A 27,432-nucleotide genomic window follows, 5' to 3' on the forward strand; every position below is an offset into this window, starting at 1 on the left:
TGAATTTACTTTCTTTCCCAGATAAAGTCTCTGTCTTTAGCTTTCTCTGTGGGTTGTCCATGATGTTTCTACCCTCGGAGGATACCCTATATAGTTATGCCCTATATAGGAGGCATTGGAGAGGAGCAGCAGCACCCCCAGGGCAAAGGGCATGGGAATGGGAACTGTTGAGAGAATTCAGGTTCTCGAGGGAAATGGTCTTCTTTTGTCTTCTCAGACGACTCTTTCAGTTTTCCCTGTGGTGAATGGGAGTGAGGTTCCTTAATAGTCAAAGATGCTCTCCTCCAGGACATTGGTGGCCACCAGGGAGAAATAATATAGGGTGATGGTTGTGACTTGAGGGGAGAAAACATCCACTTATAGGAACCCTGTTGTCCCCAGTGCCAAATAACCTGAGACAGAATCTCTGTTCCAGAAACTCAATAAAACCTGCTTTCCATGGTAAGAGTGATGGGTGATATTCACAATTCTTAAACCTTTTTTTGGGGGGGGTCTGAGAGACTAATGTTGATAATCTGAATGTCAGTGTGGTCAGTACCTAGGCTGCTGGTGTCTACACAGATGAAGAGTATACCATGGTATTGGTGATGGTGAGGATGCTGCTATGGACTGGTACCTGATGATCCTCATAATAGTTCAGATTTCAACCTGAAACATGCCTGGAAGGTTGGTGTTGGCATCAACAACAATGTAGTGAATCTTTGCTGTTCTGTCCACACCTGCTTCTGTGAAGCTTGGAGACATGGCAGGTACCAAGCCTGATGACGGAGCCCTTAGCATCTGAGCATAGTGACTGACATCCTCTGTCATCTCCTTTTGCCAAATTCCACGGTTGCAGGATACCCCATTTCCTCCTTTCTTAGGAGGAACTTGTGTCAGGGACCACCATCTGGACTCAGTCTGTTATCCTGAAAATTCCAGCTGAAGAACTTAGAAGCTGTGTTGGCAGACACAGAAATGGGGATCAGGTCTCTCCCGTGTTCCTGGGCTTCCACAAGAGAACTCACTCCTTTAGAAACTTCGGAGGATATCTCTCCTTCCTTCCAAGAGAGATTTGATGGATGGTTACTGCTGAGGATGATAAGTGTGAGAGTCACAGTTTGCAGGAGGTGGAATGTGAAGTTTAGTCTAGGATGAAATAGTTATATGGATTGGAGGGACTCAAAGTTCTGGTCTTTTTCAGGAACGCTTCCCCCCAACACACACACGCAGAGTAGAGCCTTGAAGTGCTTTCTATGTCTCAGGTGCTGTGCTAAGCTCTGGGGATGCAAATGTAAGCAAAAAAAAATACAGTCTCTCACCCCAAGGAAATTATATTCTAATGGGGGAAGACAAGTCAACAAGCATTTATTAAGAATCTATGATGTGCCAGGCACTGTGTTAAATGCTAAGGATAGAAAAAAGAAAGAAAGAAAAAGGTAAAAACCAGTCCCTGTTCTCAGGGAGCTCACTGTCCAAGGGGAGAGACGTGCAAACAACTATGTCCAAACAAGAGATCTACAGGATAAATTGGAGATAATATCAGAGGGAAACCATTAGCATTAAGAAAGGGTTGGGAAAGCTTCTTGTAGAAGGTGCACCTGTAGCTGAGATTTCGAGGAAGCAGAGGAAGCCAGGAAACCAAGATTGGGAGGGAGAGCCTTCCAGGTATTGAGGTCAGCCAGTGAAAATGCCTGGGGTTGGGAGGAGTGGCATGTGCAAGGACCAGCAAGGCCAGTGTTACTGGATTTCAGAGTACAAGGAAGGGGTATAAGAAGACTATGGAAAGGTAGGAAGGGTCCAGGTTATAAAGGACTTTAAAAACTAAACAGGGTTTTATATTTGATCTTACAGGGAACTAGTGGAGTTTATTGAATTTAGACCTGCTCAACCCTTAGGAAAATTAATTTGATGACCCAGAGGCAAGGAGACCAACCAACAAGTTACTGTGGTAGTCTAGGCATGAGGGGATTAGGGCCTGGACTAGGATAATAGTAAGAAGGTAAGATCAGAGGTAAGAAGGGAACATATTGGAGAGAAGTCTAGAGAGTGAGGAGAACTTAGAGTGAAATAGTGGAGCCAGGAACTCACCAATGGGAAGAGAGGGCTACAAGTCAGAGAGTTCTAGGGTGAGGAGACTGTTGGTGAGGAGATGGATAAGTCTAGAGAGAAAGGAACTGGAAATTAATTAAGGTGTGTGTTTGGATGGGGAGTTCAGGGAGGACTAGCACCTCTGGGGTGAGGGCTTGCCAAGCCCTTTTCAAGACTGTACATACACCTTTGGTATCTACCTGTCACCCATGGCTCCAGAAAATTGTAGCATGCGCAGTGTTCACACCCTGGTAAACTGTCTTGGCAGACAGGCTAAATTAAACTAGGTTGAGGATAACCTATGGTCCTCAAATCCTTTGGCAAGTTAGGGGGATGTCTAGCCTATGCATGTGAAGATTTCCCCCCAGCAGAATGGGTAGATGAAGACGATTTGTTCTGATGGCCATGAAGGCAGCTGAAGCAGGCACTTCAGAGCACTTAGAGCTTGGGCAGACATTAAAGGCCCCAAGGTTATCCACTGCATCCCAGGCCATGGTCAGTTGTCTTGACTTGTGCCTTGCCACTGGGCTGTGATGCCTCTGGAAGAGAGAATGAAGCTGATGACTTGGTATGACCCCACCTCACTTAAATCTATTTCATGTGCAAGTTTAGACATCACCCCTGCTATCATTGTTACTCTTCAAAACTAAAGGACAAACAATAACTCAATGTATATCTCTGTTCCTGGAAGGATGCATTATCTCCTGCTCGTCCAATATCTCTGATAACATGGCCCATAGGTAGATATGGAAAAGTGAAAAATTCTCTCTCTTACCATCCTCTGGTATAGGCCAAGGGAGTCTGTCTTCACAAAGTGTTCATGAGCCTGAATTCCCGAATTGTTGAATGAATTGCTACTTTTTATGTATAGACACAAAGGGCATGACTGATTCTCTCAACTAGTTGCATTTTTTTTGGAGGGGGGAAGGCAAGGCAATTGGGGTTAAGTGACATTGTTCCCTTCTTGACCTAATTATAGAGGAGTTTGAACCTGATAAAGTAATGAGGACATTAATCTTATTTACACATCATATGTGACTCATCATATGTGACTCCATTGTTGTGGGGCTGTAGGAAAATTCCTTAACACCTACCTTATGCTTTCTGCTTAAGTTCTGTACCTTTTGTGATTATATTAATTTGAGGTGGGGGGAGGGTAGACTCCCCCTCACACACACACACACACACACACACACTCCTGTTGTTCAGTTGTGTCTGACTCTTTGTGACCCCATTTGGGCTTTTCTTGGCAAAGATATTGGAGTGGTTCATAATTTCCTTCTCCAGCTCATTTTTACAGATGAGGAAACTGAGGCAAATAGGGTTAATTGATTTGGCCAAGGTCACACAGCTTGTACGTGTCTGAAGCCAGATTTGAACTCAGGAACATGAGTCTTCCTGACTCCTGCTCTATCTACTGCACCACCTAGCTACCCCAATCACAAATACTCTTACTTCCCCTCAAAAATAGTACATCAGAGGTAATTTTGGAGAAAGCAATCTCACTTGATGAAAAGGAAGGAAGCAAGGTACAATGGAAAGAACACTGGTTCTGGAATCAGAGGCCCTTTGTTCAAATCCCACCATAATGACCTTGAACAAATTATTTAATTTTCCTGGGCCTCGATTTTCTTATTTATGAAATGAGGAGGTTGGAATAGATGGCATCCGGTTCCTTCTAGTCACGATCCTAAATGGAATCATCAAGTATAGATGGCTTTTTTTCTGGAAGCTGGGGAAGATAGATGGTACAGTGGATAGAGTGTTAGCTCTGGAGTCAGGAAGACCCGAGTTCAGTCTGGCCTCAAACACTTAGTAGTTGTGTGACTGTCAGACAGGAGACACGGTAGCTTTTGGGCTCTGGCCGCTAGCAGGTTCACTCTTGATCTGAGCAGCCAGAAGTCCAGCAATGGAGATATAAAAAGGTATTATTGGCTTTGTTCTTCTCAAGGGAATTGCTGATAACGGGAGCACCAACTCCTACAGCATCCCCTAATTACACTTCTCAAAGGGGTGGGCAACACTGGGAGTTCCAACTACTAGCATCCCTTAAACCTTGATGGGGGCCAGTCAAGGCAGGCTTTGCATTCCCCTAAGTCTGTGCATTCCCCACTCACTGACCAGTGCTCACTTGATTTATAGAGAAGCACACAAAGAAGACATTTTGCCAGCAATAGCCTCACAAGTTTACATTAACTTTAGCAATATCATGGTGATTTAGCACAGAGCACACAGTGTGCTGTTTACAACTCAACTCAAATGTTTATATTATCCATCCTTATGTTTATTTTATCCATTCATTGTTTATGGCCATGGATCCTGGGAACTAAAGTCTATGATCCTGGGAACTAGTAGACTGTTTATGGCTATGGATTCTGGGAACTAGTATCCAAAAAGAATAACAAAATCCATCTTACATACAGTGACCCTGGACAAGTCACTTAACATTTTTTTTTGCTTTTTGGAGGGCAAGTGGGGTTAAGTGACTTGACCAAGGTCACATGGCTAGTTTGTTTTTGTGTGTGTGTGTGTATTAAGTGTCTGAGGCTGGATCTGAACCCAGGTCCTCCTGACTCCAGGGCTGGTGCTCTATTCACTGCGCCACCTAGATGCCCTGTCACTTAACATTTTTGCCTCAGTTTCCTTATCTGTAAAATGAGATGGAGAAGGAAATGGCAAGCCACTTCAGTATTTTTGCCAAGAAAACCCCAAATGGTCATAAATGGTTGGACATGACTGAAATGACTGAACAGCTTCAAATGGCTGAGAAAGGAAGAAGAGATATAAGTTAAAAGGATGGTAGAATTCTATTGAGAATTTTTTATTCTCAGCAGAAGGGGAGATTTTAGCATGGTTTTAGGCATCAGAGAAGGAACCAGAAGATAAGGAGAAATTGAAGACTGGAAGGAGGATTACAGTGGGGGTAATTTGCTAAGAGAGTCAGGAGGAGATGGGATTGAGAGTATATCCAGAGAGGATGGCAAAGGAGAAGGGCCACATTCTCATCAGAGACTGGAGTAAAGGAGGAAATCATGGGGGATTTGTAAGAGTTTGTGAGGCGAAGATGAGAGGAGAAGAAGGTGCTTATGGCAAATGGCCTAAATTTTCTCAGTAAAGTAGGTTTTCAGCTGAGAGAATTGGGGAGGGGATGCTGTGGGAGAGTTGAGGAGAGAAGTTTGGAACAGTTGCTGTGCTGATGCAGATATAGAACCAATTGGGGAGGAGTAAAAAGATCTCCTTGCTGAAGTAAGAGTGCAGTTGGGATTAGGTAACATAAATTTGTGGTAGAACCACTCAGCATGATTTTGTGAATTCCCACATCTCTTCAGGAGCACATCAGTGAAAGAGAAGGAGGCAGATGGTGGGAGTAACTCAAGGTTAGGGCTTGGCATGGTGTGAGTGGCAATAGAAAGAGGATGTCAGGGGATTTAAGAGTAGAGAATTTAACTGGGTCACAGAGGAATTGAGATTGGGAAAGAAAGGGAGTGTAGTCACTATGAGAGTATTGGTATTGGGGAGTACTGAAGGCAGTGAGGATGAAAAATACTTTTAGGAGGAGTAAGGCATAGAGAGAGATGGAATAACAATATAGGAGATTATGATCTAACAAAGGAATTTCAGAGGTTTTGATCATGGAAGTGCAACTTCTTATGGGCAATGGCCATATGAAAGGTGTGAATAAATTTGTATTTAGTTTTTTCCCTAAATTTGTGTAGAGCTCTGGTGGAGTGGAAGAATAGAACATGGGATTTTCTGAGTAGATTAGCCCAGTAGATTTGGCAGCTAGGTGGTGCAGTGGATAGTGCAGGTCTTCAAGTCAATTCTCCTGAGTTCAAATGTGACCTCAGACACTTACTAGCTATGTGACCCTGGGTAAGTCACTTTACCCTGTTTGCCTCAGTTTCCTCATCTGTAAAATGACCTGGAGAAGGAAATGGCAAACCACTCTAGTATCTTTGCTAAGAAAACCCCAAGTAGGGTCCTGAAGAGTCCCAAAAGGACTGAAGAACAAAAGATTAGCACAGTGCCTGGCACATAATATATTTTAAATAATTGTTTATTGACTGACTGATTAACAGAAGGTTATAGTATTTGAGGGAATATCAACATGTAAAAGTTGAAATCCCCTAAAGGGAGGGCAGGCATTATTATGGAGACAAAGGCTCTAAGCCAGGGAATGAATTCATTGAGAAAGGAGGGGGAATATCCTTAGTCACCAGGTTCAAGATTGGGTGATAAATTTGGATAGAGTGAACCTCAAAAGAGGAGAAGTTGCTGAGTGATAACAGCGGAGGGATTCTGGAAGTAGGAGTGAGAAGCAAGGAGTGTTCCATCTCCTTCTCTAAGACCAATGAGTCAGGCAGTATGAGAGATGATGCAACTAGCATTGAAATGCTATGTCATTGTGGGGCAGGAGAAGAGTTGGAAGCCAGTTTTCAACAATTTGCCATTTCCTTCTCCAGTTCAATGCCAGAGGATGCAAGGAACATGAGAAGAAGTGGTCTCAAATGAAGGGAAGTGTGTTAATTAAAGAGAGGAGGTTCCAGAAGGCATGGTGGAGGGACGGGCTGATTTGGAGTAGGATGTTGGGACAACAGTGCTGAGGTGGATGTGGATGATAGAGTGGGCATCAGAGGTTGGGGAGAGAAGTTTGCTCTTTGGCAGACAGAGATTCAGTATCACAGGGTTTGGGGGAGTAAGAGAGGGTGAAATTTTGCTGCCTTTTGGGAATGATTCTAGGCAGAGTATCAGTGGATGAGACTCTGCTGATGAAGGCAAGTGAGCAAGATGGTCAAGGTCTAAATTCATCCATATGGTCCTCCACCTGGTACAGAGGCTTTGTGGTCTGTTTAGGAGCCTCAGAAGCAGCCAGAACAGGACTGATAGATGCTAGGGCAACCCCTGTCCACTCCTGAATATGTGTTCAGTTGGAGATTAGGAGAGGGAAAATTAACCTAAAAGGGAATGGGGATTTTTCTCAGTTCAGGCTGATGTGAAGGTGAAATGATTCAACAGGGAATTTCTCTGATTTTGATCATCTCTGAGGTATTCATAGCTAAGACTGCTTTGAACCCAGAGAAAGATTTAATAGAAAAATGAGCCAACAACAGTGAGAACTGACGGTTGGTGTGTTTGTTCAGGTAATCATACATCCTGCACTTCAAATCCAGCCAACCCTGAGCTGGCTACATGTTGGGGCTCATCTGAGATTTTGAATTTTTTATTCTATTGGGAGGGGAAGCAGTTTTTTCTCTTTTATTTCTTGCTCTTCTTTTTGAGCAGGCCCATCTCATTGATGCAGGAGTTATTTGAGTTTTTAACTGGTTTAGTTCAGTATTCTCGTTTCCTGGTAGAATTTTTTCTCTTTTCACCGTTTCTTTCTTTCAAATGCACATTTTTTAAACATTCATTTAAAAATTTTGTGTTCCAAATTGTCTCTCTTTTCAGTTTTTCCCCGACCCATTGAGAAGGCAAGCAATATGATATGTTATGTATGTGAAATCATGCAAAATATTTCCATATTAGCCTTGTTGCAAAGAAAAAGCAAGAAATATAAAGTGAAAAAATATGTTTCAATCTGCACTCAGAGTTCATGAGATCTCTCTGGAAGTGGAAAGCATTTTTCATCATGAATCCTTTGGAGTTGTCTCAAATCATTGTATTGATCAGAGGAGTTAAATCTCTCACAGTTGATAATCGTTACAATATTGCTGTTATTGCACACATTATCCTGGTTCTGCTCACTTCACCTGACATCAGGTCATAATAAATCTTCCTAGGTTTTTCTGGACCCATCACTGTTCATTATTTCTTATAGCACAATATATACCACAACTTGTTTCCCCAACTGATGGGCATTTCCTTGATTTAAATTCTTTATTAACACAAAAGAAGTATTTTTTTTTTGTTAAAAAATTCTACCAGGAAACAAGAATACTGAACTGAACCAGTTAAAAAAAAATAAGTATTTTTTTTTGCTTTTCTTTTTTGAGTGGGGAAGGTAGGGCAGTTGGGGTTAAGTGACTTGCCCAAGGTCACACAGCTAGTAAGTGTTAAGTGTCTGAGGCCAGATTTGAACTCAGGTCCTCCTGACTCCAGGGCCAATGCTTTATTGACTGTGCCACCTAGCCGCCCCTGTAAGTATTTTTGTGCATATATGTCCTTTTCCTTTTTCTTTGATCTCTTCAGGGGACAAATCTAGTAGTGGTTTGATCCAGCTGGGTCAAAGGGTATGCAGAATTTTACAGCTCTTTAGTCATATTTCCAAATTGTTCTCCAGAACGTATTAGTGTACTTATACCAACATGTATTAGTGTACTTATTTTCTCCCATCTCCTCTAGCATTTGTCATTTTCCTTTTCCATCATATTAGCTAATCTGATAGGTATGAGGTGGTACCTCAGTTGTTTTAATTTGCATTTCTTTAATCAATAGTGATTTGGAGCATTTTTTCATGTGACTATTGATAGCTGTGATTTCTTCTTCTGAAACTCTTCATATCTTTTGACCATTTATCAATTGGGGAATGACTTTTTTTTTTATGAATTTGGATCAATTAATTTTCTAAATCACGTACCCATTCTGGCCTTATCTTGGTAAATGGTTAGTCTATGTCTAGTTCCTGCCAGACTGTTTTCCAGTTTTCATAATTTTTCTTTATCAAATAGTGAGTTCATACCCCCAAAGCTTGGATCTTTGGGTTTATCAAACACTAGATTACTATTGTTATTTACTTCTGTATATTGTGTACCTAGTCTATTCCACTGATCAACAACTCTATTTCTTACCCAGTATCAGATTGTTTTGATTATTATTGCTCTGTAATACAGTTTGAAATCTGGTACTGGCTAGGCTGCCTTCCTTTACTTTTTTTTTTAAATGATTCTTTTAATGTTCTTGAACTTATGTTTGTCCAGATGAATTTTACTATTTTTTTTTCTAGCACCATAAAATAATTCTTCGGTAGTTTGGTATGGCACGGAATAAGTATATTCATTTTAGTAGAATTGCCATTTTTATTATATTGACTTGGCCTATACAAGGGCAGTTAATATTCTTCTAATTGTTTAGATCTGTATTTGTATGAAAAGGGTTTTGTACTTGTGTTCATACAGTTCCTGTATGTGTCTTAGCAGGTAGATCCCCAAATATTTCATACTATCTGCCATTATTTTTAATGGAATTTCTCTTTTTGTTCTTTGTTGGCAACACACAGTAAATTGATGATTTGTGTGGATTCATTTTATATCCTGAAACTTTGCTAAAGTTGTTAGTTGTTTCAACTAGTTTTTAGGTAATTCTCTAGGGTTCACTAAGTGTACCATCATATATCTGCAAAGAATGATAGTTTTGTTTCCTCATTGCCTATTCTTTAAATTTTTTTTTCTTTTGTTATTACTACAGCTAGCATTTCTAGTACAATATTGAATAATAATGGTGATAATGGACATCCTTGCTTCACTCCTGATCTTCCTGGAAAGATTTCTACTTTATCCCCTTACAAATACTTGTTCTCTATTTTAGATAGATACTACTTAGCATTTTAAGAAAAGCTCCAGGGCAGCTAGGTGGTGCAGTGAATAGAGCACTGCCCTTGGAGTTAGGAGAATTTGAGTTCAAATCCGGCCTCAGACACTTAACACAAAATCTAGCCGTGTGACCTTGGGCAAGTCACTTAACCCCAACTGCCCTCCAAAAAAAAGAAAAGCTCCATTTATTCCTATTCTTTCTAGTGTTTTTAATAGGACTAGGTATTATTATATTTTGTCAAAAGCTTTTTCTGCATAAACTGATGTGAATTTTGTTGTTTTTATTATTGATATAGTTGATTATGCTTATAGTTTTCTTAATTTTGAGTCAGCCTTGCTTTCCTGGTATAAATCCCACCTGGTCATAGTGATATATTTGTGATATATTGACTTTTCTCCTTGCTAATATTTTATTTATAATTTTTATGTCAATATTCATTACAAAAATTGGTCTATAATTTTCTTTAGCTCTTTTTGCTCTCCCTGGGTGAGGTGTCAAAACCATATTTGTGTCATAGAAGGAATTTGGAAGAACTTCTTTGCCTATTAAAAAAAACTTTATATAGTATTGGAATTAATTAATCTTTAAATGTTTGGTAGAATTTGAACTCAAGTCCTCCTGACTCCAGGGCCAGTGCTCTATTCACTGTGCCACCTAGCCACCCCTGTTTGGTAGAATTTGCTTGTAAATCCATCTAGTCATGGGGATTTTTTTCCTAGGGATCTTATTAAATGTACATTTTTGAAATGTATTTTTTGTTATTTGACTTATTTTTAGTCCTGGATTTTGTAAAATCCTGGCTTTTTAATCTTTTGACTTTGTGTTTTGGGTTTTTTTCTCCCTTGAGTATGCCTTCTTTCAGTGATGGATACATTGTATTGATATCACTGTTATTATAAAGAGATTGTTATTGCTGCTGAGTGATGCTGCATGCAATTCTGTGTTGTGATAGGGAGATTCACCTGTGTGTAGTACCAATTTATTGAATATTGATTGCTTATTTATATGCTAATTGTGAGTATGTGAGCATAGTTATAATAATGTCCTTCACTGAAAGTTGGGAATGCCCTTTTTGCAAGGCTTGCCATCTTACTCGTTTTAAAATTCCTTTTTATAACTATGAACTTGACAAACATAAATAAACATGAACATTCTACCATACAAAGAATAGAAAAAGAAGGTTGCATAGAAACTCGTGAATCTCTGCTACATACAATTTGTGGCTTCTTAAAAAATATTTCACATTTAACATGGTAGTTCCAACACTGCCCTGCTTGTCTGGGTTTCCGTCTGAATTCCCATATACTTTTCATCTGTTCCTCACTTCCTCCTCCTCCTCCTCCTCCTCCTCCTCTTCTTCCTTTTCTCTCTCTTCTCCTCCCTCCCCCCCCCCCCGCCCCCGCCTCAAATAAGTCTTCTCCTATAACACATATGCATAGCCCCACAAAACAATTCCATGTCTTGGTCATATCTGAAAATCTGTGTCTCATTCTGCACCCATAGTCCATTGCTCCTTTTTTTTTTGCTTTTTTGGAGGGCAATTGGGGTTAAGTGATTTGCTCAAGGTCACATGGCTAGTTTTTTTGTTAAGTGTCTGAGGCTGGATTTGAACTCAGGTCCTCCTGACTCCAGGGCCCGTGCTCTATTCACTGTGCCACCTAGCCGCCCCAGTCCATTGCTCCTTTTACAAGAAATTAGAAACATGATTCATTACAGAGGCAGCTGGTAGCACAACAGATAGAAGGTTAGGCCTAGAGTCAGAACACCTAGTTTAAATTCAACTTCAGATGCTAGTAAGCTGTGTCATTGTTTGCCTCAGTTTCTTCAAATGTAAAGTAGGTATAATTATAGCACCCACCTTGTAAGGTTGTTGTGAGGATCAAATGAGATAATATTTGTAAAAAAGTGCCTAGCACTTAGCACAGTGCCGGGCACCTAGTAGGGGCCATATAAATGCTTATTCCTTCCCACTTTCTTCATTATTGATCATATAGAGTCCTGATTGGTCATTTCATTGATCATAGTTCTTAAACCTTTCATAATTGTTTTCCTTTATAACGTTTTAGTCACAATATAAATTGTTCTTCTGACTGCTCATTTCACTTTGCATCAGTTCACATAAATTCTCCCAGGTTTCTTGGAATACTTCCCTCTATCTTTTTTTTTTTTGTAGGGGCCAGGGCAAGGCAGTTGGGGTTAAATGACTTGCCCAAAGTCACATAGCTAGTAAGTGTCAAGTGTCTGAGGCCAGATTTGAACTCAGGTCCTCCTGACTCCAGGGCCAATGCTCTATTCACTGTACCACCTAGCCGCCCCCTCTATCTTTTTTTTAATGGTGCAATAACATGCCATTATGTTCATATACTCTTATTTATTCAGCCATTTCCCAATAGATGGCCACCTTATTTGTTTCCAGCTGTTATTGTTGGTCAGTCATTTTTTTCAGTTGTGTCTGACTCTATGTGACCCCATTTGGGGTTTTCTTGGCAAAGATGCTGGAGTGGTTTTCCATTTCCTTTTCCAGCTTGTTTTATAGATGAGGAACTGAAGCAAACAGGGTGTAATGCGAATGTAAATTTTAAAGATCTTCCCTGCCCCTAGGCTAAAGTGCACCAGAAGCCTGGGGAGGGAGGCTTGTTTTTCAGTAGATACTTTTTGATTGGCCAGTGGGTCAAAAAGGTTGTTACATTCTCTGAGCCAGGAGAAGGCTATATAAGCACTGATGTGAGGCTTTGTTTTGGGACTCACTTTGAGAAGTGTTCTGTGATTTGATCTGAATTCTGGGAAGCTGTTGTTGAGAGTCCCCCGGCTTTGAAAAACCCAGAATGTGGAAACCCAGATGTTGACTGGGTATGGATGTAATGGTTGGACAGTTTGGAAATCTGTCTACTTGATGTTTGTGTCTTGATAATTATGCCTGTATACTTTGAGGTTCAGGGTGCTGACCTTTTCTCCTGAACAAGGTAAACGATATATGTCTGACTGATTAAAGTAAGCTTGTTAACCCATTTTGAGTTGCTTTCCTTTAACAAAGCAGATCCAAGAATCTGTGGTAGTTGCAAACCCTGAGGACGCTTGGGGTGCTTGCTGCTACACAGGGTAAAGTGACTTTCCCAGGATCACACAGCTAGTAAATGTCTGAGGACGGATTTGAACTCAGGAAGATGAGTTTTCTTGACTCCAGGCCTGGCACTCTATCCACTGTACCACCTTCTGGGCAACATGTTAATTACATGCAACTATCAGTTCGTTGTGTTATTTCTATATTATTTCATTATTCCACCACCTAGTTAAGAAGTATTGGTTTGCTGAATATAAGCATAATATTATAAACACTTGAAGAAATGGAGGTTGATGCTTGAAGTGTATTATTATGTAATGGATATAGAGACACATAGAGGTTTCTTGATATTTGGAGTAACCCTGAGTGTAAAAATAAGAACATTATAAAATCATTGAAAGGATTTCTAAAAGGTAATGTCAATATAATTAAAATTACAATACTACTCTGCCTAAATTAATTTACTTATCCAGCATCATAATAATTAAACTAACAAAGGATTACTTTTAGTACTAAAAATAATAACACAATTCATTTGGAGGAACAAAAGTAAAAAAAAAATCTTGTGAGAAATAATGAAAAAAAGGAGAGGGGGAAACCTAGTTGGATCTCAAAATAATTCCAAAGCAGTTATCGTAAAAAAGTATTTGATACTGGTTTAAAAAAATATTGACCAGTGGGACAAATTAGGTACAGGAGACTGAGAAGCAATTGAACATAATAGCTTGTTATTTAACAAGCTACAACTAACAAACTATAACTACTGGGATAAGTATTCAGTATTTGATTTTTTAAAAATCATGTGGGAAAACTGTGAAGTAGTATGGTAGAAAAGTTTAGACCAGCACCTCATACCACATATCATAATAAGTTCCAAATGGATACGTGACTGAGATATCAGAGGTCATATTGTAAATAATTTAGAGCAGCATGGAAGGAGTTAAGTTTCACAACTATGGATAGGGAAAGTGTTTTTGACCAAAAAAGAATAGAGAGGATCATAGGACATAAAGTGGACACTTTTGATTACATAGAATTGAAAAGTTTTCATACAAACAAAATCAACCCAATTAGAATTAGAAAGGAAATAGTTAATTAGGAAAAAAATCTTTGCATAAAGATCTGATATTCAAGATATATAGAGAACTGATTAAAATAAATAAGAAAAAGAGCCATTCACCAAAAGATCAATGGTCAAAGGATATGAATTAGTAAATTGTATGACCATCCTTTGACTGTCAACATCTGACTGACAGCCTTACATCTCCAGTTGCCTATTGGACATTTCAAACTAGATGTCCAGTAGACATCTTAAAGTCAACATATACAAAACAGAACTCATTATTTTACTTCCTTTTATAAAAATATATAATATTTTATTTTCCCCAATTACATGTTAAAACATTTTTTTCAATATTAAAAAAAAGTTTTGAGTTGCACATTTTATCCTTCCCTTCCTCCCCCCACCCTGAGACAGTAATCAATCAGATATAGGTTATACATGTGCAATCATATAAAACATTTCCAGATTAGTCATTTTATACAAGAAGACTTGAATAAAAAAGAATGAATGAATGAAAGAGAGAAAGAAAGGAAGAAAGTAAAAATAGCATACTTCAGTTTATATTCAGATAATATCAGCCACAGTTGGACACACTGTACCTTGACGTCAAAATAGTGCTGTTGGGGTGGCTAGGTGGCACAGTGAATAGAGCACCAGCCCAGGAGTCAGGAGGACCTGAGTTCAAATCCAGCCTCAGACACTTAATAAAAAAAAAAAAAACTAGCCATGTGACCTTGCGCAAGTCACTTAACCCCAATTGCCTTCCAAAAGCAAAAACAAAAAAATCCTCAATGCTGCCTGATCCAGATTAAAATGTAATTGGGAAATGTTTAATAAAGTAAATTTAAAAAATAGTGCTGTCATTTTGGTCCTCTTTGAGAGTGAAGGACAACAGCCACCCAACTCATTTTGCATTAGTTTTTTGACTCTTTATGATTATTTTCTTATGTGGGTATATATTCTTCTTTATACCTTGCCACATATTGGCAGATAATAGGCTTCAGATTTGAATTATCTTAGGAAGATTCTGAAGATCAACTGGCAAGATAAGGTCCCAGATAAAACCCAACACTGAGGTCTTTGCCGTCAGACTCTATGGCAAAGAGTGCAAATCCAATGGGCTGGTCATGTTTGCATGCCAAATGTGGTTGCCTAAAAGACTATTTCATAAGCTCATACAAGGTAAACACTCACAGGGAGGTCAGAAGAAGTGACACAAGTACACTCTCAAGATCTCTATAAAGAATTTTGGAATTGATTGGGAGACATGACAGATACTGGCACAGGACTGCCCAGCATGGCGCATCTTTATAAGAGAAGGTACTGTCCTCTATGAATGAAGCAGAATGGCAATAGCTCAAAAGAAATGTGAGATGTGAAAATTTAGAGACATCTCCACTCCAAATGTTTGTGTGGACTATTTGTGGTAGAGCCTTCTGAGCTCATATTGGTTTGATCAGCCACAGTTGGACACACTGACATAGTAATGTCATTTTGGTTCTTTTTGAGAATGGACGACAACCCAATTCATTTTGTGTTAATTTTATGACTATTTTCTTACATGGATATATGCTCATCTCCATACCTTGCCACATATTGGAACAAGCATGTAGGGTCCCTGAACAATTCATCCTTCTCTTCTTTGCTGTCAGGTGGCCCCTAAAAACTCAGCTAGGAATCTCTGTCAAGGCCATTGAAACTAGAAATTCAGGCTTTCTTGTATGCCCACCCACACATATTCTAGCCCAGCAAGTTTCTATCTCCTACTGTCTTCCACTGTCTCTATGACAACATCTGGTGTGGATAGGGTGGAAAGGGAATCTAACCAGTGACTAGTGGATAGATCACTGGATTTGGAATCGTGAAAACCTGAGTTCGAATCCTGCCTCATACAATTACTGGCCATGTCACCCTGGGCTAATCCCTTAACCTTTCTCAGACATATTTGACATCTGCACAAGTATTCTGATAAGCATTAATGCTCCATGTAACAAGAACGATTATTCCAGCACCATCAGCAATCATCCCAGGGTGCCATTTACATCAGATCCCCCTTAACATTACATGAAATAATAGTGAATACACACAATATCAAGTGCCTTGATGGGCTGCTTCAATGACAAAGCATCTAAATCACATGCTGGCTATATCTCATGAGAACATCATGGTACAAGAGCAAGCAGGGGTAAAGCAAACCAAGAGTGAGCTCTTTGCTAAGGGAGCATAGGAGGCAAGTGGGCGAGAGCAGATGAACAATGGGGCAAGCTGCGGCAAATCAGAAGAGACTTTCTAGTAGCATAGGCTGAAGCAGAAGATAGGTGCTTGAGGTGGAAATAAAGTCCAATCTACAGCTTTTTTTCCTCTGCCTCTCCCCAGCCTCCCTCCTCTAGAGTGTTGCCATGGGGAAATTCCTGCTCCTTTCAGCCGCCCAACCACTTTTCTTCTCATTCCTTCTCCAACTGGTGGGCATGAGGGGTGAGGGAAGAAAAGGGAAATAAATCATCCCAAGCAGCCACATTATTACAGCTTCCTAGGCATTGTTTTAATGTCTGGTTTATGCTTTCTATGTTATCTGATACAGCTAATAAATTACAAGGCCATTAACAATGATTTGTCTAATTCTCAGAGTTTAGGGGTTCAGGATTGAGGGAGGAAGTCAATCCATGGAGAAAAGTGGTGGCTCAAGCTAATTAGAGAGAACATTTTGCATTTTTTATAATTTCTCAATATATTCCAGTATAGTGAATACTTTTGGCCTCACTCAACTAGAGTGAGGCTAACTACATAGCCCTGAGTGTTATTTCTAGTATTATTAACTTGAGTCCCCATTCTGAATGTTTTCATCTAACTAGTGCCTCAGTTCCATTTAACCAATTAACATCAATTAATGTTTACAAAAGGATATTTACTTGAAAGATAAAACACTCATTTTCCCTAACACCTTATGGGCCACATTCTCCCTTACACCACCTTGGTCTTTGGAGAGAGTGGGTTACTTTAACAAGGCTTCAGCATAGGATTAGTCCCACCAAATTAACATACAAATGTGGCATTGCTGCCATTTGGCTAGTCATTAAGGTCACTGCTCACTCTAATGTTGATGTTGGACTGGGTGCAAAACCCTCAACTTTGGTTTTTTTTTTTTTTACCTTTTTTTTGACCTTTCAAAATTCAAAATGGTTGTAACCCTCAGATTAATGTCCTTCACCTAAAATGAAAGAATAAACACTGAGACAAAAAAAAACCAAGGTCCATATTTACTAGCCACATGTCAGCCTTGGAAGAAGAGGGCCTGAGGTTTTCCCTTACAGCACTGTCTTTCACCGGACACTGTCAGTAAGGAAGAAGGTGTACAAAGAGGGGTCTAATCAAGAGAAGAAGCTCAGGTAGTGCCTTGTGAATGATTCATCCCAGGCTCATAACTCCTTCAACATATGGTTAGCAGTTAGGAAAAAGTTACAGAACGTCTACACGTGTTCCAAAGTCTTGCCAAGATACTTCTTTTTTTTTTTAAGTGATTTTATTTTTCTTCTTTTAACATTCATTAAAAAATTTTGAGTTACAAAGTCTCTCCTTTCACTCTTCTTTCCCCTCACCCATTGAGCAATATGAAAAGTAATATGATATGCACAGTCCATTTGAAAACACGTAAAACTTATTTTATCCTTGTTGCAAAAAAGTAAGAAAAGTAAGGATTAAAATTATGATTTTGTCTCCACTCAGAGTTCATCAGTTGTCTCTCTGGAGGTGGATAGCATTTTTCATCATGACTCCTTTGGATTAGATCAGAAGAGCCAAGTCTCTACCAGTTGATCATCATTAAAATATTGCAGTTACTATGCATGGTGTTATCCTGGTTCTGCTCACTTCACCTGGCCTCAGGTCACATAAGTCTTCCTAGGTTTTTCTGAACCCATCCCCATTTATCAGTTCTTGTAGCACAATAGTATTCCATCACAATCATATACAACAACTTGTCTAATCATTCCCTAATTGATGGATATCCCCTCAATTTCTAATTCTTTGTCACCAAAAAAAGAAGCTGCTATAAATATTTTTGTATATATAAGTTCTTTTCCTTTTCCTTTGATCTCTTTGGGTACAGACCTAGTAGTGGTATTACTGGGTCAAAAGCCATGCAGAGTTTTATAGCCCTTTGGGTATATTTCCAAATTGTTCTCCAGAATGGTTGGGCCAGTCCAAAATTCTAACAATAGGCATGAGTATAGTTATTTTTTCACGTTCCCTCTCCAAGATACTTCTTTTACACAACTGTCCTGGACATCAGTGGTGCTCTGAATGTTCATGAGGCTTAGACTCAGTGACTAGCACCATTATTTCAGAATATAGAATGTACTGTACTATAATATATTCTAATATTTGCCTATTAGATTACCTTTGAATCCAGGTGTTAAGTTAACAAGGTGATGAGAGGTCAATCAGTCCATCAATAAACATTTATTAAGTACCTATTATGTGTCTGGCACTATACTAAATGCTAGGAGTGGTGAAGTTGCCTCTGAATTTACCTTTTAGTATTACTTCTAGTCTTAATATCAGACATCCCTGCATATCTCCACACCCTGCTTCGTAGATATATGCATATATATGTACACACATGTGTGCACATATACATATATATAAACATACATATATAAGTCTCTTCTAGCATTTTTAAAGTTTCTCTTTTCTCCTTTGCAATCCCATTGATAATAGAATAATGAGAGGAAGATAGTCAAATCATGCTCAAGGAGATATATATATATATATGTGTGTGTGTGTTTATTTACCAAGCCTATGATTTCATTAGTGTAGGGAGCTTGCTGGAAGGTAATTTCCTCAACCAATTGAAATCAGCACCAAATCTGAAACTTTGAGTCTGAAAGAATTGCCTAGGGTTCTGAAGATTAAGTGATGTGCCTAGGGTCACACAACCAGTAGCTCTCAAGCTAGGACTAGAAATCAGGTCTTTCTGGTTCCAAAACCAGCTTTCTATCTATAGTACATCAAAATGGTGAGAGATGAGACACACCCAGAAGTTACCCTGGGTGTAGAGGGAGCACTTGGCCTACCAGTCTCTGAGTTCCAGAAATCACAAGTCCTCCTGATCCATCTAATGGGATGAGAACATTTATCTCACAGGGTTATTGTGAGGATCAAATGAGATAATGAGTCAATAAACATTTATTAAGCCAGGCACAAGGCTGGGGAAACAAAACAGGCAAAAGATAGTCCCTGTCCTCAAAAAGCTCACAATCTAATAAATGAGACATCAGACAAAAGCATAAAAATGCTATATACAGGATAAATAGGTTATAAATAAAAGAGAGAAGGTGCTAGAATTGAAGGGTTGAGAAAGAATTCCTGTAGAACATGAAATTTTAGGTGGAACTTAAAGGAAGAGAGAGAGAAGCCAGTAGTCAGAGATGAAGAAGAACGTTCCAGGCATGAGAGATAGCCAGAGAAATTGCCCAAAACTGAAAGATGGGGTGTCTTGATCCAGGAGGCCCATGTCACTGGATCAAAGAATACATAGCATATAGTAAGGTATAAGAAGATTGTAGGGGCAGCTAGGTGGCACACCGGCCCTGAAATTGGGAGGACCTGAGTTCAAATCTGGCCTCAGACTCTTAACACAAAAACTAGCCATGTGACCTTGGGCAAGTCACTTAACCCCAATTTCTCTACCTTCCCCCCTCCAAAAAGCAAAAAGCAAAAAAATAAAAAAAGAAGATTATAAAGGTAAGAGGGGGGCTGGTTTAGGAAGGGCTTAATAATGTATGAAAAGTACTTTGTGCAAACTTTAAACACCATATAAGTGTATAAGTACTAATCCTCCTACTGCTGCTGCTGCTGCTGCTTCTCCTACCATGACCACTTTTGGGACTGTGGGGCTCAAAATCTTTGATGGATGTTATCACCCTTCTGATGAGGCACTCTGCTGATTCTGACTCCATAAGACATAGGATGTCTTCTAGTTCTCAGGCTGTGGAGATTGGGTCCTTGAGAGCTACACTGAGCTCATGCTCCAAATCCACTTGTAATTTGATTCCAAGATGGAGGAGGACAAAGTAGACCCAGAAGACACTCAGTTAATAAGCACTTAGCTTCCAGCCTCCAAATTCCTAGAAACAGAGGCTCCTTAGTTTTGGCACTTCAAGTCTAGAAGTTCTGATGATATAAGTCCCCTTCAGGACTGTGAGGCTCCCCATTACCTCCAGGATCAAATACAAGATCCCCTATTTGGAGTTTCAGTTCCCTTTATAGCCTGTCCCCTTCCTGCTTTTCCTGTCTTCTTACATCTCGCTTCTTGTCACATACTCTGATCCAACAATGCCGGCCTTCCTTCTGTTCTACAAACATCTCTCAGTTTTGGGCATTTTCTCTGACTGTCCCCATGCCTAAAATGTTCACCCTCCTCATCTTCACTTGCTGGCTTCTCTGACTTCCTTTGAGTTCCACCTTCTACAGGAAGCATCTCCTAACTCCTCTTAACCCTAGTGACTTCCCTCCTCTCTTATTTCCTACTTGTCATGTATTTTTGTATATATCCATTTATATGTTTTCTCCTCCAAACAGATTTCGAGTTTCTTGGGTGTAGGGCCCATAGTTTGCCTCTTTTGAATCTACAGTGCTTAGCACAGTGCCTGGCACATAGTAGGTGCTTAGTAAATGTTTATTTATTGAGTATTCAATTATTTCTGCCAAAGCTAAGAGACTGTTATCTATGCTCGAAGCTTGTCTCCTTCAAAGAGAAGGTGAAGGGACTTAAAGGCTGCCCCTCCATACTCTAACCAGGAGTGTTTTCCGGGACAATAAATACTCCTAAAAAACAAATTGGTGGGGCGGCTAGGTGGCACAGTGAATAGCACTGGCCCTGGAGTCAGGAAGACCTGAGTTCAAATTTGACCTCAGACACTTAATGCAAAAACTAACTGTGTGACCTTGGGCAAGTCACTTAACCCCAATTGCCCTCCAAAAAGCAAAAAAAAAAAAAAATTGGAAGCAGGGTTTAAATGGGGAAAATAAAGATGATCTGAAGCAGCAGAAGGAAACTTGATCCTCGTTGGAAGGTTGAAGAACAGAAAAATGTCTCACATGGAGGAAAGGAAAGAAAAGGAGAAGTATACACCCATGGTTTAAAAACAAATTTGAGACTTCCTGAAGAGGAGGGAGGAGAAGGAGGAGAAGGAGGAAGAGGAAAAGAAGAAGAGTCCTTTATCCTTCAAGGAATGAGAAAATAAAGTCACACATACTATCAAGTGACAGATAGTCCAATATGGCTCAGAGGAACGGAGAAGAAGGCAAATGACTCCCCATGTCTGAGGGTACTGAGATGGCTATTTTTGGATCTAATAAGGACAAGAGAAAGGTCTGTTTTTGTAACAGCCCACATATAATCCTCCGAGCCTTGTCAAAATGGAGATTACTACTCACTTGTGTTAATTCAGGTGGGTACAAGTGATGCTGTCAGAGGAATCTAGAAAGTATTGCCAAAGATTACAAAGTATTAGGCAAGAAAATGAAGACGATAGAGGGACAGGTTGTATTTTCCTTACTAATGTCCATTGAAGGCAAAGGATATAGAAAAGAAAAATTACTTGGGAAGTGAACATCTGGATAGGAAGACGGTGCATGAGAATCAGGTATGGATTTCTGGATCATGTTTAAAGTATTAGTTTGACAGACTCCTGTTCAGGGATGGAGGGTACTAAATATAGGCTGGCAGGAGTTTCATTTGCCTGGTGTCTTACAGGAAATAAAAAAGATTTTAAAATCAAAAGGATAGGGGACTGTAATGTCAAGCAAAGGCAACTTCCCAAGGTTCAGAATACCAGCATAGGTGCTCTCCATTTTATTCAGTGACAAATTAAGAACAGAGAAAATCAAAATACAGCACTCACCAAGTATAATTCAATAATCTCCAAGTACTACTCCACCCCTGGACATTATAATTCATTTAGTCAATCCCAAAGACCCTCTTCTAAGTACTACTCCATCCCTAGGCTGTACATTCATTTAGTAAACCACAAAGCTCCTCTTCTCAAATGGAGATTAGTTTCCAATCATAAGTAAAGTACATTCATTTGGTCAATCACAGAGCACAAAAAAAAGTCAAAAATTCCCCATCCTTGGATCATAATTGAATCTACCCCAGAGTTACAACAAGCTTAAATTAATACTCAAAAATAAAATACAATTTAATACCCAAATAGAGGTCTTTTCTTCATCTTGACCCGAGGCAAGTTCTCAGCAGTCTTTGTTCCTGGGGAGACAAAGCTTAGCAAGGCCACAAGATACATTGCCAGTGTCTTCATTAATTCATTCTCTGTCTGCAGAACAGTCCTAGGACCCCTGAAAACATTAGCAAAACCCTATTCCAGGATTTCTGTAAACATACAACAAGAAAATCCTTCTTCAGGGCTTCTGAACCAACAGTAAGGTTCCAGGACCTCTTCAACAACAGCACTGTCCTTCACCAGTGGACAGAATTCACTCTCTGTCTGCAGAACAGTCTCAGGAGCTCTGAACCAACAGCCAGGTTCCAGGACCTCTGCAACAACAGGACTGTCTTTCACCAGTGGAAAAATCTGGCAAAACAATATCAAAACAGACAAAGTACCAGCATAACAGCCATGTCTCCTTAGTCCTTGGCAGCTCTGGGTGGCAGCTCTCAAAAGTCCTGGGCAATTCAAACTGGCCCTCAGCAATCCTCTCCATCTCTCTCTGCCTCCAAGATGCTGCTTCCAAAAAGTTCTGCCTCTCTCTTTGCTTGTGTCTCTAAATTTACGTCACCAGCTCCTCCCAGTTCAGCACTCTCTTTTCACATCAACAAGTCCATCCCACAAGTGGGATTCACAAGCTCTGGGTTTTAACACAATCAATCCAAAAACCAAGCCAATACAGGGGGATCTTTAAATTCCATTACTATTACAGGGACAGAGTAAACTGCTGAAGAATATATCTACCAAGTTAGATACTATAGAGAGTAGCTACAATGAAGAGAAAGTAGTAGCCATTGAGATAATCAGAAGTTTATAGAAGTCCAAGAGAGGGGCCAATAGTAAACTGTGGCCTCAAATGTCTATACATAAATACCCAACACCAAGAGGATCTAGAGGAGTTAACTTGAGGCAAATTTGACCTTGTAGTGTAGTTATTACTAAGACTTAACGGGATGAAACCATGACTGAAATATGGTTATAGATGGGCATATCTTATACAAAAGAAATAGGTTAAGTAAAAAGGGCTCAGAAACATTATATAATAAGCTGTATTCATGTGAGGAAATCTAGGGGGAAAAGCAGTGATGAAGACGGTAGAAGGAGAAACAGAAGTAATTTTGTCAGCAGAGTAATAACAGATTACCCAGACAGAAAAAGGAAAAAAATGAGGAGTTCACAGAAACAGATCACAAGCCTGGCACAGATTCATTATGTACTAATATTGGGAGATTTCAGTTGTCCAGACCCTTACTGGAATTCTTTCTCTGCCAAAAGCAAAATAGCTAATAACTTTTCACTTATCTTAATAATTCCATTCTTCAAAAGGTGGAGAAATCAATAAGAAGAAACATTATTTTGGATCAGATTCTTGCTAAAGAGGGAAGTTGCTGGTAAGCTGATTTCAAAGTGTTCAGAGGTAGGGTAGGTAGGATTGCATGCATTAGAATTCTACAGAGGATTCAGTCCAGGAGGGGTGGGTAACTCTCAAGAATATAATTCTGAAGAAACAAAAGAAACAGTTCTAATGAGGAAGAAAAATCGGAGTTGTCTGATGAGATACAGAACTCACCATGTGGAACTTAGGAACACACACACACACACACACACACACACATCTACATCTATTTATCTAGGTTTCTGTCGACTCCTCATCTATGTCCTCCTTCTGTCCAGGTGGTCTGTAATATATTCTGATGACAAAAATTACTTCTCTTTCTTCTTCTGTTGATTTTTACCCAAGAGCTCTCCTCCATAATGTCTGTCCATCTATCTATGTATTCATCTTTGTGTCTGTCTGTCTGTCTATCTACCTATTTCATGGTAGATTAGGTAAGGTAAGTAACCAAGGATGAACATCAGAGTCTGAAACCATCCTGTATAATTTTGTCAAGAGTGCTAAAGCTCAGAATAAGTTGATGTTAGAAAGGAAAATTAAGGGTAACAAAAAAAGGTTTTCTTTAGTTATACCTAGGGGCAGCTAGGTGGCACAGTGGCTAGAGCGTTGTACCTGGAGTTCAAATTCGACCTCAGACACTAGTTGCCTGACCCTTGGCAAGTCACTTAACCCTATTTGACTCAGTTTCTTCATTTGTAAAATGAGCTGCAGAAGGGAATAGAAAACCACTCCAGTATCTTTGCCAAGAAAACCCCAAATGGGGTCACAAAGAGTAGGACATGACTGAAATGACTGAACAACAACAAATACCACGGGAAAGAAAGATTGCAAAAGGGATAGGGCTCCTGGTTGAGGTGGATGGGACAATGATGACTGACAATAGAGCTCTTCTCTTACTTTGCCAAGGGAAATGACCTTTGAAAATGACAGAACAAATGTGACAGAGAACAAATGCTCAGGATAAGTATGTAAGAGAGCTCTCATTGTCTTTGATAAATTCAAATCCCCCGGCCCAGACAGTCTGACATCTGTGGGTACTGAGAGGACTGATGGGCATGATTGCTGAGCCACTGGTATTGAAAGATGGCGGCAAGTGGGAGAAGTAGAACAGCACTGAAGAAGAGCAAACGTTGTCCCTATCTCCTTTAAAGGGAAGACAATAAAGTCTTACAAGTATAGATTGGTGACCTTGTCTTTTGCTACTTGGCAAATTCTAGGATGTCTGGGATAAGAAATGACAGTGAATATCTAGAGAACAAAGCACTGATGATAAAGAGCCAGTATGACTTCATCAAGAACAGGTCATGCCAAAACCTTATTTTCTTTTTTGACAGCTGTACTAATCTAATAGAGAGGCAGTGTTGGGAAGTGGATAGAGAACTGGCCTCAAAAACTTAAAGATCTGACTTCAAGGTCTGCTTCTGACACATATTGGCTGTATGATCCTGGGAAAGTAACCTCTCAGTACTCTGGGCAGCTCTCTAAGAAAGAGAAAATATTATCTTTCACTGGTAAAGGAAATTTCCTCAGCTGGAAATTACATCTACCAATGAAATAACAGACCCAGGCCTTATCCCTACTAAATTTGTAGATTAGGGAATGTTATAGATATACTATTATTGTGGTTAAGATGGGGAGATGTGGATTGGGCAACAATATAATTAGACTGATGTAGAATTAGTAGAATGGTTAGGTTCAAAGAAAAATCCTTAATAATTCACTGTCAACTTGGTAGGAGTTCTCCAGTGGAGTCTCCCAGAGAGCTATGCTTATTCTTGTGTTTTCTAATATTTTAAATCAATGATTTGTTTAAAGGCATAGATGACCTCCAATTCACAGGTAACAAAATTTGTAGACATAGTTAATACACTGTATGAGTCTAAAATGCCTTGACAGACTAGAGTCTTGATTATAATCTCATAAAATGAAATTCAGTAGAGATAAATGTAAAGTCTTATACTTGGGTTCAAAAAATAAACTTCGCAAGGACATGATGTAAGAAGGAATGGAAATGATTGGGAACCCGTTACCTAGTGAAGCATTCCACTTAACTTTGGGGCAGCTTTTTCTTTGATACTAGTTCTTCCCTCCAAATAGGTTAATATTTATAAAATACTTAGTGCAGCTCCTGGAACATAGCAGATGCTTAATAAATGCTAGCTTCCCCTCCCTTCCAAGGCCAACCAGAATAATTCTGATTTCTTCTTCCACATAACAGATTTTGGATACTTGGACATAGCTTTCATTCAGTTCAGCATTTATCAAATACCTACCATGAGCTAGACATTGGGAATTCAGTGCTGAAAATGAAGATGAAAATGAAAAAAATCTCTGACTTTAAGGAATTTCTCTGTCCTGCTGGGGATACATGTTCAAGAGAAATAAATATGAGGTAATTTGATGAGGTATCAAGGAAGACTTCACAGAAGATGTAGCTCTTGAGTTTAGCCTTGAATCAAGATAAGGAGTGAGTACTCATATAGTCATGGGTAAGGAAAGTCTGTATGGTGCCCAAACACACAGCGGTACAAAATGGGATATTTTATTTCAGGAACAGCCAGCACTCCAGCCTAGTTGAACTATTACATTTGTGAAGGACAATAAATGATATGAGATTGTAAAAAGTCTACTGCCAGTTGAGGAGTTAGTATTGTAATCCTAGAGGCAATAGGAAACACCGAAAGTTTTTGAGAGCATTAGACTTCAGGGAGCTTATTTTCGCAGAGGTATGAAGGATGGTTTGGAGACAGGGAAGCGTGGAAGAAGGGAGACTAATTAATGAACTGTTGTGCTAGCTAGTGAGAGCCTGACCTAGGGTGATGGCTGTGTGAGTTTCTGTAGTGTCCTCGCTATTCACTCCTTTATATATGCTAGTTTGTCGATGTCCATTGTCATGTGACCTGAATACAATACTCTAGATGAGCAGTTCTTAAAGGGACTTGGGGGCTCTTAAAGATTCTCTCAGGAAACTGAAAGGTTAAACTATTTTAATAAAAATACTAAGACATTATTTGCCCAGTAAAATATCCTTCTCCTTTCCGATTATATATTTGTGTGAGGCCAAATTTGCTTTATATACTCAACTAAAATAATTAATTGGGACAGATTAAATGAAGAGGCAGATATAAGAATCTGTATGCTTTTAAAAGCCAGATATTAAAGAAATTGGCCAAAATATGTAAAACAATGACACTTTTCTTACTAAGCTTTTTTTTTAAATATAGCAATATTGTTTTAAGAATGACTTTGAGTGACTACCGTGTTTCCCCAATAATAAGACCTATCCCGAAAATAAGCCCTCCCCTTACTGTGTAAGATTCTTCTAAAATAAGCCCTCCCCCGAAAATAAGCCCTATTGAGATTGCTACTGTAGTGAAGGTGATCCCCTGCGCTACACGCTACATTACGGTACTCTCTGTATGCACCGTCCCCCCCTCCCCCGTGAAACTCACACTGCGCTCTGAGCTGCATCCAATCAGAGCTGCAGCAGTGAGCGCGTCATCCTGTTCTTCCCCAGTGATTTGCTTATTGAATAAAGGTACATTTTTTTGTTCACATTTACCTGTTTATTAAAATTGCTGTCAATGTTCATTAAAATAAGCCCTCCCCTGAAAATAAGCCCTCTGGTGTTTTTCTGTCCAAAAAAATTAATAAGACAGTGTCTTATTATTGGGGAAACATGGTAAGTCATTTTGAGTATTATAAATACACAAAAATAAAGGACACATGAAGAAAGACTCTATGTACATCCAGAGAAAAAACTGATAAATAGAAGTGTGTGTAGAATAATTTTACGTATACCTATTTGTGTCTAATGGTAGCCATCCCTAGGGTGGGGTGGGGGGAAGGGAAGAAAGAAAGAAAAAAAGAAATTTACATGATAACTATTATATATTTAAGAGGAATAGCAAGTTGTACATAATAGCTTTGCAGTTTCATGTGCAATCATCTTTTTTTTTTATTATACTATGTTATGGAAATGCTTGTTTAATTCCATAAATTAAATAAAAAAGAAAATGTAGTTATTTTTCCACAAAAAATATTATTTCAATTTATTTATTTACTTTAGTTTTCAACATTCACTTCC

The 27,432-nt window shown here is 39.3% G+C and overlaps 1 long non-coding RNA gene across 2 annotated transcripts in view; it reads left to right on the top strand.

Annotated features, from left to right (window-relative positions):
• The first annotated feature begins 1,681 nt into the window (after positions 1–1,681).
• The window catches only part of LOC138142877 (uncharacterized), a 32,499-nt gene continuing 6,748 nt past the window's right edge, over positions 1,682–27,432 (top strand). Inside the window, exon 1 of one of the 2 annotated variants that reach the window (XR_011163556.1) lies at positions 1,682–1,768. This is a non-coding gene — a long non-coding RNA (uncharacterized lncRNA). Of the gene's footprint in view, positions 1,769–25,567; positions 25,738–27,432 lie in introns of those variants that run through there. The other variant, XR_011163557.1, reaches the window with a different exon arrangement.

Source organism: Petaurus breviceps, unplaced genomic scaffold, assembly GCF_028583685.1.
Source record: "Petaurus breviceps papuanus isolate PSGF00001 unplaced genomic scaffold, PetGlider_PUasm1.0 90617, whole genome shotgun sequence".
Lineage (NCBI taxonomy): Eukaryota > Metazoa > Chordata > Mammalia > Diprotodontia > Petauridae > Petaurus > Petaurus breviceps.